The sequence below is a fragment of the Panthera onca genome, chromosome D3, assembly GCF_046562875.1.
Source record: "Panthera onca isolate mPanOnc1 chromosome D3, mPanOnc1 haplotype 2, whole genome shotgun sequence".
Taxonomy (NCBI): Eukaryota; Metazoa; Chordata; class Mammalia; order Carnivora; family Felidae; genus Panthera; species Panthera onca.
The window spans coordinates 62,519,101-62,532,584 of NC_138350.1; positions in this window are offsets into that span (position 1 = coordinate 62,519,101).

The window sequence follows — 13,484 nt, forward strand, 5'->3', positions numbered from 1 at the left end:
GTGAAAGGAAATTAACACCAAATTACTATGAGGAGCTACTTTTAAAACAGAATGAGTTGAGAGGCCAAGGATGCTCCCTTCTAATCAGTCATCAAGGTTTTTTTCATTTCTCCTTCTTTCATGTCTTACATAGCTTACTTACTCATCACTTATCCATTAATTTGCTGCAAGAGCCTCCTAGCTAGACTTTTGCTCTTGGTCTTGTCCATCTCAAATCTGTTTTATACACTTCTATATCTTTCTGGAAGATCTCTTACATCATTCAAAATAAAACCCAATCTGCTTGGCATTGTTTTAAAAATGCCATTTCTGGGGTGCCTGGGTGGCTCAGTCAGTTAGGTGTCTGTGAGTTTGAGCTCTGCGTCGGGCTCAATGCTGACAGCTAAGAGCCTGGAGCTGCTTCAGATTCTGTGTCTCCCTCTGTGTCTCTGACCCTCCACTGTTTGCACTCTCTCTCCCTCTCCCTCCCTCTCTCTCTCTCTCTCTCAAAAATACATAAACATTAAAAATTTTTTAATTAAAAAAAAATGCCATTCCTGAGAGAGGCCCTTCCAAGCTCTCTAGCTTCTTCCTTTACCCCATCTCACTGTGTACCTTACATATAACCCTGTTAGTCTACTGGTAGTTTTTCCAGTTTATACAGGTCCTCAATAACAATGAAAACTGAAAGGCAAATTTTTAATGAAATCAGTCAGCTTACAGAGTCCTGAGTAAGGTATTCCTAGTAGGGTTGGTTTTAGTTGAACTCGAATGTCTGCAACTGGCCATGATCATGGAGCACAGCTCAGAGAGAAATAATTTATATTGAACATTTTACTGGCCTAAATGATGGCCTCCAAAAAGATACATCTGTGCACTAATCTCTGGAGCATATTACCTATTTATATGGCAAAATTGAACATTACTATATGGCTTAATCTGTTTGGGCTGCTAAACAACAGAAATTTATTTCTCACAGTTCTGGAGGTGGGGAAGTCCTAGATCAAGTGCTGGCAGATCCAGTGTGTGATGAGGGTTCTCTTCCTGGATCGTAGATAATGGTTTTCTCATACCCTCACGTGGTGGAGAACACAGGGAGAAGCAGCAAGCTCTTATATCTCTTCTGTAGGGACACCAATCCTATTCATTAGCGCTTCACCCTAATGACCTAATCACCTGCCACAGTGGTCTTACTTGCTAATACCATTACACCAGGGATTAGGATTTCAACATACAAATTTTATTTTTTAATTAAAAAATTTTAAGTTTATTTATTTACTTTGAGAGAGAGAGAGAGAAAGCATGAGCAGGAAAGAGACAGAAACCCAAGCAGGCTCTGCACTGTCAGCGTGGAGCCCAATGCAGGGCTTGAACCCACAAACTATGAGATCATGACCTGAGCTAAAACCAAGGGTCAGATGCTTAACTGACTGAGCCACCCAGGTACCCCTCAACATAAAAATGTTAGAGGGACACAAACATTTAGTCTGTAATACCACATGTGGTAAAAGATAATTAAATTAAGGATAGCGGAAGTACTTATCCTGAATGATCTAGGTTGGCCCTAACTGCAATCACATGTATCCTTTTGGAGAGCACAGGGACAACACAAAACAGGGAGACAGAAGAGAAGAAAGCAATGTGACCAGGGAGGAAGACATTGGAATGATGGGACAAACCAAAGAATTCCTGCGGCCACCAGAAGTTAAAAGAGGCAATGAGGAATCCTTCCCTAGAGGCTTGGGAGTGAGCATCGTTTTGCCAACACCTTGATTTTGGAACTTGTAACCCCTAGAACTATCAGAGAATCCATTTCTGTTGTTTTAAGCCATTAAGTTTGTTACAATTTGTTACAGAAGCCACAGGAACCCAATACAAGCACTTTAATGAGAAACTTAGGTAATTAGGAAGCATAGAATGAAGTAAGAGGATTAACTGAAGACTTATAAAAGCATATAAATGGTTTTCCCAATGCCAAATCATCATCCTCACCCCTAAGGTAACTTAGAGATCATTTCAATAAAAATTTTATTTGACAGAGGAAAGCTCAAGACCACGGAGTTAAATTGGCTTCCCAAAGCTGTATGTGTGGTGAGTAGCAGAACCACAGCAGGTGTTAAGGTCTCCTAAGGACCCCAGGGCTCCCTTTATCAGTCTTCGCTGCCTCTCAGTTAAAAATGGCACACTGTTCAACATAATTCTATTTGTAATTGTAAAATGTTGAAATATGGCTAAGTCTCCAACAATAGAAAATTACTTTAGATAAGTTATATTACCTTTAAATGATAGGATACTGGGAAGCCATTACAAATATTTGAAAGGTTATATACCAAAGTGTTACTTGTAGTTCTCTGTGATCACAAGAATTAAAGATGGCTTTTATCTTTCTTTACATTATTTTATTGTTTCTCTATAGTACATATTGATTTTATAATAAAAAGGTTTTTATTCTTAAATTTCAAAGAATTCCCATTGTATGTCTATCTGTCAGGTGATGTTCAGGGGACTAGTTATAGACATCTTGCCCATATTTCATCTGAGGATTACGTTAGGGGGTTGGGATTCAGAGCTGTTGCAAGGCGGGAGGTAAAGTAATATTGAACAACAAAAAAAGTGAGAATAAATATGATTGACAGACATAGAAAAAGGGAAGCAAATACACTATCTAGAAGGTGGTGAATTTGTGAATGGGCCTTGATATCTTCCCAGTCAGATACCAATATCCTGTTTTGTGCTGCCTGTATTAATTCCAATGAATAGATTACTTTGAAGACCTGGAGTTTTTCTCTAAGTCCAATCTCAGACAAGGCACTGTATGGAATAGGTAGGCAGCATAGTGTGAATGGTATGGAGATGCACTTTCCATGAAGATGGGGGTCTGCTAAAGTCTGCCTGACCAGGGAGATGATGGTTATTGATGGCGGGAAGAGTTAGGGGCGCTTTGACCTGAAAACAGGAGAGAATTCGGTCAAGGAGCAAAAGTGTGTGCAGATCTTTATCTGTATTTATGTGATCTTCAGCCCTTATTGTTCCCTGCTGGCCTTAGAAGTTTGGTGAAATTAATTTTTCATTGAGAGTTGACTTTTGAACAAGGGGGCAGAGAGAATCAAGAACACTCCAACCTGAAACTAGAATGATAAGAAAAATAAACCTTTAAAAAAATTACTGGTGTTTTATATCTTGCCCTATAGCAGGTTCTAACTGTGCTTATAGCTGAAATAAATTGTTATTCATAGCATTTTTGGGGGATTGTAAATTGATATGACATACTTTTACTAGGGAACAGTTTGGCGCATTTAGCAATTTGTTCAAAATCTTGAGGACATAATTTGAAAAGCAGACAAAAATCGTGTATAAATATGCCATCACTGTGATATTCTCAAATTGAAAACCTAAACAAATTAAATGTTCAAAATTATATGATTAAGTATTATATGATAGGTAAATATGATGGGCTTTTTTGTAGTCATTAAGAATTATGTTTATAAATAATTTAGTGAAAAAAACAAGTTATTGCATATAGAACTTCATACTAACCACACATAATTTGTGTATGTGTGTGTATACACACACACACACATATACACACACACAATCTGTAAAGGGTAGCCTTCATTTTATAAACTTATAAAATATGAAATTATGCATACTACTTTTCAAGTATATATCTACTGTATGCAATGAAATACATAAGTAATGTCATATTGATCTTTCTCTTTGCAAAATAGTGAATATCTTATTTTGTTTATCAGAAGTTTAAAAATATTGAAGATAAAGGTACTAACTCATTGGAAAAATGGGGAAAAGAAAACATCAAAATAAATTTCCTTCTTTATTTTTAAATTTTTTTTTAATGTTTTATTTACTTTTAAGACAGAGAGAGGCAGAGCATGAGTGGGGATGGGGCAGAGAGAGAGGGAGACACAGAATCCGAAGCAGGCTCCAGGCTCTGAGCTGTGAGCACAGAGCCCGACGTCAGGCTCGAACTCAGGAACTGTGAGATCATAACCTGAGTCAAAGTCGAACACTTAACCAACTGAGCCCACCAGGCGCCTCCCCTTCCTTATTGTAAAAGAATAGCATATACTGATAGACCTTGCTAATTTCCTCTGTCTTGTAGCAACACACTGCATGTTTAGAAGTTACCGTCTATAGGTAAATTCTACAAATGCGAGGATAGTTCTTCATAGTTCTGGGTCCTAAAAGAGACAAAATATGAAATATGAAAAATCCCTTGCTGGTGAATTCCTGGGAGGCATGCCTTAACACACAAAGTAAACTAGGTAAGATTTCCAAATAGAATTACCAACATTAAAATGCCCTGCATTTCAAATGATGATTGATATCTTTACCGTCTCATGGCTACTGCCTGGCTAAGAGAGAAGTCTCTAGCGTGTCAAGGTGGTTGCAGCCATTGTGACTGACTCAGAAGCCTACCCTCTACTCTCCTCCTGGACAGCAGCCTTCCCCTGCTAAGATAACACTGATTTTGTCTTATAGCAAAAGGCTCTGCACTTCGAAAAAGGCTGGATCAGAAAGCAAATCTTGCTGTATCTAAATCAGTCACGGTAGTAACATTCCCCTCACCACTGACATGTGGTGTCATTCTGATCAATGATACCTCAGAAGTCTGCAGATGTTGCTTCTGGGAGGAGTTCTTAGCTCTTAAAGTAATAGGGAAGAGTTAATGCCTGTTCTTTCTTATGGATATAGATGTGGGAGGATGTGATGCTACAGCCATCTTGCAACTATGAAGAAGCTAGTCACACATTAAGAATGGCAGAGTAAAAGCTCTAAAGAATGTACGTCTTTTTCAAGACCCTTTTTGAGATCCTGAATTAACTGAATAGGAGCTACCCCAGAGCCATCCTACCTTATACTTCTTTTTATGTGAAGTGACAGAGCTGTTGTATGGTTTAAGTTCTTCTGAGTCAGATATTCTGTTGCTCAAATAGTTTGAACTAATGTTGAAGGCAAAGAAACTATTGAAATGAATTCAGTTTCAAGTATTATGTGAGGTCTGTGTTCTATCAGTGGACTCAATGTGCTGGGAGAAAGTTAGATAGGGGCCGGCTCATGCAGGAGCTTATGATCTGCATTAAAGCTTTGCAGTGATGAGAAGCTGTTAGTGGTTTGGATGGAACAAGAAAGTGGTAAGATTTGATTTTGCTATTTTTAATACATTTCTGTGTGCCCACAGTTGAGTTTCCTTTTTCCTATTTGGAGTTAATTCTTCAAATATAATAAAGCTGTTTGCTTCTATTCCTCCTATCTCTTCCCTTAGCCATTTGCCTTTTCATTGATCTTTTATAAGTCTTATGATCTTAACCCTAATGCTATTAATCCAGCTCTCAACTTTTGACCGTATTTCTCTTCTGTTCTCTCTTCTAGTTGGCCCTTGGCTCTGGGTGTGCTTTCAAGGCTTTTAGTCTCTGCAAATATAAAAGTCTTTTAAATGCACAGGGTCAGGGTGAGGGCTGCATTTACTGAAGTGAATACCATTGTAATTGAAGAATCTCTTTCCAAACTAAATAATTACTCTTGAATGAATTTTCCTTTTAAATTGAATTTCCACGCTTAGGATTGATTTTTTTTAAGAAAGGCTAACCTACAAATGAATATGTTTTTTTCCCCATTTTCCACTCTTCCTCTTTTTCATAGTGTGGAGTCCTTAGATCCTCTCTGAAGACTTAAATTTGCTACTTATATTTCAGTGCAATTTGGAGCTTGGGTGAATTACGATGTATTTAAAATTGAGATGTCTTTTCCTTTTCCTCTTCCCTGCAATTATGTTGTGTTCTGTTACATATCCGCTGGAATCTGCCCGCTTAAACATTTAAACAATATTCATCAAAGACCTTTTAGATTTTATTTCCTTGAATAATTAAAATAGAACCAACCAGATCTGTGCATCACAAGGGCATTGATTTCAAGCCTGTTGGCTGTTCTACTACATTGGGGAAATTGCATGGTTGAACATCAGTTTAATTATAGAGCATATAATAAGTTTACTGATGTTATGACATCAGTGGAAAAGGTTCTTTTTTTTTTTTTAGGCCTTGATTTACTTAAAGGTCGGTGACTTGATTAAGAAATGAGACATAGGCAGTGGTGACCTGCCTTTTAATAGAGTTGGGTATATTTGACATCCATTTGAGACTTCATTCTCTATTTTCTGGGCATTTTAGCATTGGTATCTACCAGGCTGAAGTTGTAATGGGAGAACCCTCCTTTTTGACCTTCTTTTGTAGATAGAGTACAAAAGCAAAAATAAAGACTCCCCTTGCTTCCATCTTTTAAAGACCACAAATTATTTTGTTTTGCTCCAAGCATGCTGGCTTTTGACTTCTAAAAGGAGGAAGGCTAATATTATTTTCCAAATAGACTCATGTACTCTCTGTCAAAGTACATTATGGCAAGACTTTCCCATCTTGTCTCTGGAAAGCCCAGAGCACAATTGTGTTACTTCACCAACACAAGCTACATTTATTCATTTACTTACTTATTTAACACTCACTGTATAAGAAACTATGCAATGTATTTTAATGTATATACCTCATTTATTGTTCACATCTATCTGTGAAATACTCTTTTTTATCATTCCTATTTTACAGATTAAGAAATTGAGGCTCAGAAAGATTGTAACTTGCCTAATATTATACTGCTTATTTGGTTGCTTAAGACCATTTGTTTGAAATCAGTGAGGATCAAGTGATAGGCAGTTTTGAAAGAACAAAACTAGAAGCTTGTTTAATGGGATTTAAAGGACAGATAAAACATACAACATGGAGGAGGCAGAAAAGGCCCTAGAAACATTGACTTCATTGCCTTGCCATACCCTGGTCCACAAAGTAGCCTAGCCTAGCCCAAGACCTATCCTCTGTGCACACTTTTCTTCTATTTAGCCTCTTCTATATTTACCCAATTCTCTCCTTTCTGAAGGTCCCAGACACTATCATCATTTTATTTGTCTCTGAAGAGCTTCTTTTAGCCATTCTAAAAGCTGGACATAAAACATATGTTAGCAACAAATTATCTTCCTTTCCTGTCATCTGAGAATGGGTTTCTTTCCCTTTCATTCCTACAGGGTCATTTCACTTGATATAAGATTTGGGTTGCCACTTCATTTCTCTCAGTATTTAAAAAATGTTGTGCCGCTTCCCTCTGGTCTCCTTGGTTTCACATGAGACATCTCCTGTCATTTAAATTGGTTTTCCTTTTATTGTTAATGCATTTCTCTCTGGTTGCTTTAAAGATTTTTTTCTCTTTGTTTTCAGTTTAATCATGATGTGTCTTAATATAGATTTCTTTGGGCTTATCCTGTTTATACTTCTCTCAGCTTCTTGTATCTGTATGTTTATGCATTTCACCCAATTTGAGAAATTTTCTACAATAACTTCTCTGAATAATTTTTCAGTCTTTGCTCTCCTTTCCTTCTGGGACTTTGGTAAAATGAATATTAGATCTTTTGTCATTATGCCATAGGATGTTGACACTCTGTTCGTTCTCTCTCTCTCTCTCTCTCTCTCTCTCTCTCTCTCATGTAGTTGACACACAACATTAGGTTAGTTTCAGGTTTAAAACATCATGATTCAGCAACTCTCTACATTATGCAGCCACAAGCATGGCTACCATCTGTCACCATACAACACTAGTACAATACCATTCACTATATTCCTTATTCTGTACCTTTCATCCTCATGACTTACTCATTCCATAACTGGAAACCTGTTCCTCCCAGTTCCCTTCACGCATTTTGCCTATCTCCCCACCCCCTTCCCTGTCACAACCATTAGTTTGTTCTCTGTATTTATGGGTCTGTTTCTTTTTGTTGTTGTTGTTTCTTTGTTTTTATTTTTAGATTCCACATATAAGTGAAGTCAAATGCTATTTGTCTCTCTCTGTCTTACCTATTTCACTGAGCATAGTACCCTGAAGGTCCATCCATGTTCTCCCAAATGGCAAGATCTCATTCTTTTTTTTTATGGCCTAGTATTTTTCCTTTGTGTGTGTGTGTGTGCACATGAGTGTGCACTTTATCCTTTCACCTGTTGGTGGACACTTAAGTTGTTTCCATATTTTGCCTATTAGAAATGATACTGCTAGGGGCACATGTACCCCAATGTTTACAGCAGTGCTTTCAAAAATAGCCAAATTATTTTTGGCTAAATGTCCATCAACTGATAAATGGATAAAGAATATGTGGTTTATATGTACAATGGAATACTACTTGGCAATAAGGAAGAATGAAATCTGGCCATTTGCAGCAATGTGGGTGGAACTGGAGGGTATTATGCTAAGTGAAATAAGTCAGTCAGAGAAAGACAGATAGCATATGTTTTCACTCATATGTGGATCTTGAGAAACTTAACAGAAGACCGGGGGCGAAGGGGAAGGGGAGAAAAAAAGTTACAGAGAGGGAGGGAGGCAAACCTTAAGAGACTCTTAAATACAGAGAACAAACGGAGGGTTGGTGGGGAGTGGTGCAGAGGGAAAAGTGGGTGATGGGCACTGAGGAGGGCACTTGTTGAGATGAGCACTGGGTGTTGTGTGTTGTTGTTTATTTGACAATAGATTATATTTTTAAAGAAATGATGCTGCTATAAACATAGAGGTACATATATATTTTTGAATTAGTGTTTTCATTTTCTTTGGGTAAATACCCAGTAGTGAAATTTACTGGATCATATAATATTCCTATTTCTCATTTTTAATTGTTTGAGCCTCCATACTGTTTTTCTACAGTGGTTGTACCAGTTTGCATTCTCACCCACAGTGTGTGAGAGTTCCCTTTTCTCTTTGCCAGCACTTGTTATATCCTGTCTGTCTGATACTAGCCATTCTGACTGGTGTGAGGTGATATCTCATTGTAGTTTTAATTGGAATTTCCCTGATGATTAGTGATGTTGAGCATCTTTTCATGTGTTTGGTGTCCATCTGTGTTTCTTCTTTGGAAAAATGTCTATTTGGGGCACCTGGGTGGCTCAGTTAGTTCTATGTCCAATTCTTGATTTTAGCTCTATCCCAGGGTCATGGGATAGAACCCCATGTTGTGCTCTGCACGGAGAGTGGAGTCTGCTTAAGATTCTCTCTCTCCCTCTGCCCCTCCCCCACTCACACACACTCTCTCTCTAAAATAAAAAAGAATGAAAGAAAATAAAAATTTCTATTCAAATCCTCTGCCAGGTTTAATGGGATTATTTGTTTTTTTGATGTTGTGTAAGTTTTTTTTAATATATTTTGGATACTAACCCTTTATTGGATATATTATTTGCAAATATCTTCTCCCATTCAGTAGATTGCCTTTTTGTTTTGTTGATCATTTCCTTCACTGTGCAGAAAAGACTGTTCATTTTTATTTCAGTATTCTGTTGTTTGGATTATATGAATTCTATTGATATGTTTTCATATTTACTAATTCTATCCTCTGTCATCTCCATTCTACTTTTGAGGTCATTTAATGAGGTTGTTTTTTTTTTAATTTCAGTTATTGTATTTTTCAGTTCTGTACTTCCCATTTGGTTCTTTTTCAAAATTTTTTATTTCTTTGCTATATTTTCTATTTTTTTCATTTGTTTCAAGAGAATTCATTACTGACTGTTGAAGAAATTTTATGAAAGCTGCTTTAAAATAGTTTTCATATAATTTCAACATCTGAGTCATCATGGTATTGGCATCAATTGATTGTCTTATTCAGATCATGGTTTTCCTTGTTTTTGGTATGACAAATGACTTATTTTATCCTGAACATTTTAATTTTCTTGATAGAAGATTGTTGATCCCACTTAATTTCCTATTTCAGATAGTTGTGCTGCTTAGGTACAGTATAGGTACTGTTCTACTTTTATAGGCTTTAGTTCCAATGACAGTTTACAGATTCCAATGTTAATTTGCTTTGCTTCATTATTCTGGTAGTGCTGGGACTTAGTCTCTGCTGGTGCTATATGCATAGACAAAAGGCACTCCTCTTCTATCACTAATCCCTATTCTGGGTAAGCAAGAGGGCAGAAGCCACTGAGCCTGGGTCTCCCTATGTCACTAGGTAGAGGGAAGAGAAGAAGGACTATACTGATGCTGTCACTTCCAGATCAGATTGACACCTAGTGCCCCACTTGTGGGTGCTGTAGTGTTTTGAAGTTTTGCTGTAGCCCATTGGTAATTGTGGTCCTCTACCCACATTGCCCTGGTTCCAAAGTAGAGATGTGATGTCCTGGAGTTTCCTACTACCAGTGGATCAAATTGCTGCAAGACCAAGTTGTAAAGTAGAAGCTTATACAGTTTGGGTCCTACTTCTGGTGCTGTTGCTGGCTGATTGGCAATTGCTGGGACCTTGGTTATGAATCAGGGCCTGGGACTCCCCATTATGTCTCTTTTGGACTTTTTTTTCTCCATCTTTTGGCCAGAGAGAGCATACTTTTCTTTCTCTTTCCCTCATTTCTCCTTTCATACATCATCTTCCCTCCTCCCTCCTCCCTTCTCCCTTCCTTCTTCCCTTCTTTCTTCTCTCCCCTCCATCTCCTCCCCTCCTCTCCCCTCTCTTCCTTTTCTATTTTCCTCCCTCCCTCCCTCCCTCCCTCCCTCCCTCCCTTCCTTCCTTCCTTCCTTCCTTCCTTCCTTCCTCCCGTCAGTCTTCTCCAGCACATAGTCTGGGAATATATAAGAAATAATAGAGACTCTAGAAACTTATAATGTCATCTCTTAGTTTTTGAGGTTTCTAGGTGGTCTCCTCTTCCAGTTTTCAGAATTATCATTGTTTGATGAAGAATTTCAAGGGAGAGAATCAGGAAATAGTAAGTCTATGCCCTATTTTGGAAACAGCAGTCTCCCTAAATTCACTTTAATCAGTACATGTTTGCTGGGAACTTTGGGTTTGTTTCTGAAATTTCTGTGATCATCCATACAGATGACTATTGATGGTTTATATAATAGCCAATAAGGGGTAACAGCAACCCCCTACTTGTCTCTTCCATGGTGTATTCAAAAAAAAATCTGATTCAGGCCCTTTTTCTGAATGATAAGGGCTAATAAAGGAAATTGAAATAAGAAATAGGAGGAGCCTAAGATTCTAAGCCGGGAGCCTCAAACTTGTTTTGAAAATGTATATTTACTGCATCCCTAGTCAGGGGTTAGTTTTATAGGACAAATAACCTGAACTTTGTGAGAATCACTATGTTCTTTATCATGTACTTTGTTTACTTTTGTTTTCTGTTCTCCTTCAGAGTTCCAAAGGGATAAAGCTCTCTTGGAAAATATGAACCCATTTAGGGTACATTAGATTAGGGAACTAGAAAAAGAAACATAAAAACAAGACATATAATGAAAGATCACAATATTTGTTCACTTTCCTTCCTTTTACTGAGATTAACAACAGGGTCAAACTAGAGGCTCAGAAAAACTTTGAGGAAAAAAATAAGCTTTGTTGCCTTGTTTCTCACAGATGTGATGTATCCTCACCACATTCATTTTCCTTGGGCACAACCTCTTAAGGGCTGATGATCTTCTTTCTTTGTAACAAGAGTCTCCAGTTATTGGGCAAACACATCCTGTTTTCTACTAATGAAGTTTGATACCTTCATCTTCCGTGATCTCTACGAACTTGATTAGCTTCTCAATTAACAATAAAACACAGTACAACAAAATAACCTCAATCGATTCCTATAAATTGTGTTCTGAATGTCCAAGGAGTGACATTAATGAATTGGGATGAGGTGCAGAAATCAAGATGTCATAATAGGCATTAGACTGATGTGTGGGAATACCAGCATGTTAGGGAACACTATAAGGATGTTCAATGAAATCGTGACATGCATTAGCCATACTTTCCTGGATATAGTTGAAAGAATCCTGAAGAATGAATAAATTCCTTGGTCTGTTCAGAGAAGGGCTTTGTAAACTTCGATATGAAGAAGAGGAAAGAATGTATGGTCATTGCTATAAAAATGACAGCATCACATGTTCCAGAGGGTGACCAGTTTTCAAAAATTTTTATTCAGCCCTGAGTAAATTATAGGTATTCAATTAGATAATTTCTGATAAAATGGAGTTATGGTATTTTATTCTCTTCCCAATCTATTCTCCAGAGCCAGAATTACTATTTTACAAGGCAAATAATTTATAATTCATCTGTTTAAATCTTTTTAACAGGATCTCATTTTTCATAGGATAAAGAGCAAACTCATAACTCTCACCCTGAACAGACCTGCATGGTCTTATTCCCAATTTCTCCTCCTGTCTACTCATATCATAGAACTCTTTTCCATCCCTGCTATGCCAATCATCCATACTCACCATGAATCCACTAGCCTTGGGGCTGATGTGCATGCTACTCTTGATGCCCAGAACACCTTAACATCATCCCTCTCCCCTTGGCCTAAATAAATGGTGCTTCTCCTTGGTACCCCAAGCCAATCTTCATGTCTTCAGAGAAGTCCTCACCTACTAAAATTCCCCTACTAATGGACAATATTTTCACTCCATAGCTTCCCATTATAGTATTGGTTATAGTCCCAATTTGAAAATTACAAATCTAAATAGTTCATTGCTCTGTTTCTTCTTTAATTTTTTTTTAATGTTCATTTATTCTTTGAGAAAGAAAGAGAGAGAAAGAGAGAGCATGACCAGGGGAGTGGCAGAGAGAGGGAGACACAAAATCTGAAGCAGGCTCTAGGCTCCGAACTGTCAGCACTGAGCCCAATGCGGGGCTTGAACTCACAAACCGTGAGATCATGACCTGAGCGGAAGTCAGACGCTTAACTGACTGAGCCACCCAGGCGCCCCTCTTCTTTAGACTATAAGCTCCAAGAGTCCAAGGGCCAACCCTGTTTTTGTATAATTATATCCCCAGAGCTTAGTCCAGTACTTGACAGAGTAGGTACTCAAGAAGTATTTTTCAATGTATATTTGAATGGTTTGGTTTATTATGTGATTACTGAGAAGTTAATTTAAAAAATGCCAAGCAAGGTGTGCTGTATACAACAGGAGCTCAAAAATATTAAGTGAACAAATACAGGAATAAATGAATGTTGAGTGGATTAACATGCATGAATATATGTCAGTGAGTTAGCTATTTGCAAATTAGTGGATCATCTATCATTTTAGTTTGACTTTTTTGGTCCTATATTTATGTCTATAGAGTTCTTCTTTCCTCTCAATGACAGAAGGAAGGATACAAATAATTTCTATTATTAACCTATAAAAAACCTAATAAATTCACAGGTTATGCTATAAAATAAATTACGTGGGGCACCTCGCTGGCTCAGCTGGTTACGTGTCCGACTCTTGATTTTGGCTCAAGTGATGATCTCATGGTTGTAAGATCTAGCCCGACATCGGGCTCTGTGGTGGGTGTGGAGCCTTGAGGTTCTCTCTCTCCCCTTCCCTCTGCTCCTCCCCTGCTCATGCTCTTTGTCTCTGGAAAGCAAGGGAGGGAGGGAAGAAGAGAGGGAGGAAGGAAGAGAAAAGAAAACAACGTATGCCAAAGGCCAAGATAAACCATTCAAAGACTA